Source organism: Hyla sarda, chromosome 4, assembly GCF_029499605.1.
Source record: "Hyla sarda isolate aHylSar1 chromosome 4, aHylSar1.hap1, whole genome shotgun sequence".
In the NCBI taxonomy this organism is placed as follows: Eukaryota; Metazoa; Chordata; class Amphibia; order Anura; family Hylidae; genus Hyla; species Hyla sarda.
The window spans coordinates 10,357,445-10,363,050 of NC_079192.1; positions in this window are offsets into that span (position 1 = coordinate 10,357,445).

Below are 5,606 nucleotides of genomic sequence, written 5' to 3' on the forward strand. Positions count from 1 at the left end.
GCCACAGCTGAGATGTAGGAGTTAGCAGAAGGAGAAATCCGCACAGGCACAGTGAGACGTGGAGAAGCAGAATTCACACCAAGGGACGCCACTCCCACGTGAACAGGGTGCGTGCGTGCGTTTCCCAGACGCGGGGGACGAATAGGGTAATCTACTAGGAAATGTTCGGTACTAGCGCAGTACAGGCATACATTTTTTATCTCTGCGACGAGACCTCTCTTCATGGGTCAGGCGAGACCGATCCACTTGCATAGCCTCCTCGGCGGGAGGCACAGGGGTAGATTGGATACTGGGAGAGAGGTGCCCAGAGATCAAGGTCCTTTTCCTGGCGGAGCTCCTGGTGTCTTTCAGAAAAACGCATGTCGATGCGGGTGGCCAAATGAATAAGTTCAGACAGGTTAGCTGGAATTTCTCGTGCGGCCAGTACATCTACGATGTTGCTGGATAAGCCTTTCTTGAAGCTCATTGTTCCAGGCTAGCTCTGAGGCGAGGGTACGAAACTGGATGGCGTATTCGCCTACGGAAGAACTTCCTTGGACTAGGTTCAGCAAAGCAGTCTCGGCAGAGGAGGCCTGGGCTGGCTCCTCGAAGACACTACGGACTTCAGTGAAGAACGCCTGGACAGTGGCTGTGGCAGGATCATTGCGGTCCAAGAGCGGTGTGGCCCATGACAAGGCATTTCCAGACAGAAGACTAACTGCGAAAGCCACCTTAGACCGTTCTGTGGGAAATTGGTCCGACAACATCTCCAAGTGTAGGGAACATTGAGACAGGAAACCACGGCAGAGATTAGAGTCCCCATCAAATTTGTCCGGCAGGGACAAGCGGAGGCTAGGAGCGGCCACTCACTGCGGAGGAGGTGCAGGAGCTGGCGGAGGAGATGGTTGCTGTAGCTGTCGCAGAAGTTGCTGTAGCATGGCGGTCAACTGCGACAGCTGCTGTCCTTGTTGGGCGATCTTTTGGGATTGCTGGGCGACCACCGTGGATAGGTCAGCGAGACTTGGCAGCAGCACCTCAGCGGGATCCATGGCCGGATCTACTGTCAGGATTTGGCATGCTGGTGGTGGATCCTCTGTGTCAGTGAGGGATTGGCGTGGACCGCACCGGTGGATCGGTTCTAAGTTGCTACTGGTATTCACCAGAGCCCGCCACAAAGCGGGATGGTCTTGCTGCGGCGGTAGCAACCAGGTCGTGTCCACCGGTAGCGGCTCAACCTCACTGACTGCTGAGACTGGCGTGGTACAGAAGGACAAGGCAAGAGCAAGGTCGGACGTAGCAGAAGGTCAGGGCAGGCAGCAAGGGTCGTAGTCAGGGGCAACAGCAGAAGGTCTGGAACACAGGCTAGGAACATACACAAAACGCTTTCACTGGCACAAGGCAACAAGATCCGGCCAGGACAGGAAGGGGAAGTGGGTTTTTATAGGCATAGAGCAGGGAAGCTAATTACACTGATTGGGCCAGGCACCAATTAGTGGTGCACTGGCCCTTTAAATCTTAGAGAGCTGGCGCGCGTGCCCTAGAGAGCGGAGCCGCGCGCCAGGACGTGACAGCCAGGAAACGGGACAGGTGAGTAGATTGGGACGCGACCCGCGAGCGGATCGCATCCCCGCCGACAGTGTCAGTGCAGCGCTCCCGGTCAGAGGGTCTGACCGGGGCGCTGCAGAGAGGAGAACGCCTCGAGCGCTCCGGGGAGGAGCAGGGACCCGGAGCGCTCGGCGTAACATCGGGTCAACTAATGGTTAGACGGACACCTTACAGGAGACAGAATACAGTGTATTCTATCATTTGTAAGACCCAGGATGTTTTTTGTGGGGAGGACTTAGGCATTACAGGGAAACAATCAGCAAATTTTAACATATATTACGCTTGACCATGCATTATATATGCTAAAATCATTATCCTCACATCCCCAGAGGACGTTTTTTTCCCCCGATGGATGGTGAAGATATTAAGTTATGAAGTACCCCCTTGCCGCCCCACAAGTAGTCACCTGGGCGGAGACTTATGCTTACCAGCAAAACAGTATACTGGGAGGCACTCAGAGATAAAACAGCATAATTTATTCAGGTTCTGAGAGATCATGATTAAGCGCATGTGAGCGAGAAACGGCCCGTTGGCCTCCGTTGTATCCTGTGACCAAACCTGAATAAATTACGCTGTTGTATCTATGAGTGCCTCCCAGTATACTGTTTTTTTGGATTATCGGAAGCTCATTTCCTTTAGCACAGAGCACCTGGATAAGAACAGCATTGCCAAGTCTCCGGGCGTTGGATGCAGTTCACACTACCTGCTGTAATTAGTGTGTGGCAGTGCCGACACACTTTTTTCTTTTTGTTTGCATTACCAGCACCCGTTGCTCCACATTGCTCCAGCTGTGGCCCCTCCCTGTCGGCTTGATTGACGGCTTGCGCCATCGTTCTGCTCCCTAAAAAGACTGAGAAGAGAGGTGACACGAGCCATCAATCAAGATAAGGGGTCGGGACCACCATCGGAGCGACAGGTGTTGATAAGTAGAAGTCCCTGCCCAGAGGACTACTTGCGGGGCGGTCGGGGGGGGGGGACTTTATAACTTAATATCTTCACCATCCCTGGGGGGGGGGCAAAAACATCCCCTGGGGATGGTGAGGATAATGATTTTAGTATATGCAACGAGTTGTCAATCATTATATATGCTAAAATCTGCTGATTGGTTCCCTTTAAATCAGTAAGAAACTGTGGGAGCTGATCCGGTGTCACGCTTTCCAGGGTCCTCTGAACACGTACATTATTACACCTGGATCAGTCTTCCAGAATAGAGAGACTGTGGATAACCGTATGTGACTATGACAAACACAAATGGCCAAAGAACAATAAAATAAAAGTTTCCATGGGGAAATCAAATGTGCATGGGAGAACTTTAGGGTTGGCCCCAAGTCGCAGTAGAAAAGGGTCTATGTTCAAGTCACAAAATTCCAGAAGTATGAGAGTTATCAATACTAAGAAGAAGTGGAGGGCCCGAGAAGATGACTAGATGATGAGAGAATTTATACCTATTGTGACCTCATAAAGGGGGAGAAGACTAAAAATGAATCCTGAAGTAATGAAGATCTTAAAAGCCCAGAAGGAAAAATTATGTGACCGTAGAGGGGATCCATTGGAAACGTTTCATGTGAAGATTTGAGTCCCCTCACTTAAATATAACAAACTAAAAATGCTCCACTATTCTTACTCCTCATGGTAATATATTTCTAAAACTGCCTCTGAACTGCACATAATATGAACTGACCCTAAACCACTTATCAGTTTACCTTATCAGTTTACCTGGCTGAACTCCAGCAGCCAATGGCATATAGTTAGTATTAATGGGTTGGTAACAGTTCACAACACACAGTTTTGATATGTTTTCTTATTCAAAGTTCAGTTTTAGAAAAATATTTCCATGAGGATAAAGTTATTTGACCAATAATCACAAGTAATGTGTAGGTACCGAGAAAATAGAAAGCAGAGCACTCACCCGATACATGTCCTCAAGGGGTGACTGGTCACCAAACAGGGTCTTCAGCAGAGAGGATCCTAGGAGGTGCTTCACGGATATTCAAGATATGTAGGTACCAAGAAAATAGAAAGCGGAGCACTCACCCGATACGTGTCCTCAAGGGGTGGCTGGTCACCAAACAGGGTCTTCAGCAGAGAGGAGGTAGGTAGAACAGAGGGAGCTCAGATGCCGGCCACGGTCCGTATCGCGCCAATGGCGCTCTCCCCGTTCCATCTATCGCCTCCCTGCTGAAGACCCTGTTCGGTGACCAGCCACCCCTTGAGGACACGTATCGGCTGAGTGCTCCGCTTTCTATTTTCATGGTACCTACACATTTGGAATATCCTCTATTTTGGTATATCCTCTATTTGGAATATCCTCTATTTTGGTACCTACACATTTGGAATATCCTATTTTCTTGGTACCTACATATCTTGAATTTCTGTGAAGCACCTCCTAGGATCGTAATTGGGTTATACATGCTCCATCTCCATTCATTGTCCGCATACTAGTACTGTTGCATCTACAGCAGTAGTACATTCAGTGCCAATTCACTTTTGCTCCTCTTTCTTTTTCTGGTTGTCACAATCATAATTAATGTATTTTATAAAGATCAAAAGAAGCCTTATGCATATGAAATTGCTAGCATAGCCAAAAAAGATGTTGGTGTATGGATATTTTGCAGATCTTCATAGATGTTGTTTGATCCTTTATTTCACTAAACAAAAATAACATTTTTTAGGGGTGCATTGAGTGTGAAAGAGGAGTGGCTACAGGGCTGCAACACTACTCCGCACCTTCTTTGACACATGCATCCCCTATGTGCTGTGATTGGGATTGTGATGGATGAGCAGTCTGACAGGTTTGAACTCAGACCTACCACTTGTGAACCACAATCCCTATTCATGGCGCATGCACAGGATGTCAACACGTCGCTGGCAAACAAGCCCTGCGTGTTAACCAAAGAAGCAGCGGGTGTGACGTCACATCGGATAGGTGTTACAGTCTGGGGGGCATAGCGGACCCTCTACCACACCTCTTTGACACTCCGGACCCCCATAAAGGTGAGTTGTTTCTTCTTTTTTTTTAGCTAAAGAACAGATTGTATAAGTATATGCAAAGTTTCCATACACTAACATATATTCAGCTATCCTGGTAATTTAATGTGCATAAAACGTGACAAAATTGCGTTTTCATTTTATATACTTCAATAAAAAGGCCCATCACAATCTTCAGCACCAGGCCCGTGATGCTCTTAATCCGGCCCTGTGTAGGCACTACGGAGGTCATTCACCATTGGCTATGAAACAGTTAAACAGGAAAGGCCAACTTCAAGACGTTATAGGAAATGTTTTAAGTTTGCATATTAAGGGGATGGGGTTTTAGACACAGGTAATGCCCTATGTATTGTGTGCAGCCGCCATTCCGGAGAGAGACAGTGAGAGAGAGAACAAGCAGTGCAGAAGCCAGAAAAACTTCTCATATTCTAACCTATACAATTTCACAATTCCAAAACAAGCTGAGCGCAAACTCTTATATATACCATTCAAGAGCAAGCTGAGCACAGCATTAATCTGTGGGCTGATCTCAGGGACCTCCTGTCCTGTCTCTACCTGCAGAAGTCTGTTCGTTCACTACAAATCCCAGTCAGCAGTGTTCCAGCCCATAACACATATCACATACAAATATTTTTAATACTGAGCAAAGCCGAGGACTGTCCTGTATTTTGGCACTACGTATTAAATGTGCCATGAACGCAGCATAGCCATCTAAAGCTGATGTACATGTATTTTCTGGGTTCAGTCGCACACACATTATTCCTACCTGGGTGTAACATGACAATGCAATTTATAGGAAATCTGTCATCAGTGTCACCTACACTAACCTGTTTGAACAGACAGGTAGTGCAGGTGACAATGATGGCAGCAAAATTTACCTGGTGCTGTTCCGTGCTCTGACGTTACTGCTGACGTTACTTCTGCTTATTGACGTTACTGCTGCTGTTTTCTAGCAGCGAGACCCAGCAGAGAAGCATCAACAGTAACATCACTAAGCGCTGCCCATGCTCCTAGTTGGCCCTATCATGGTAGAC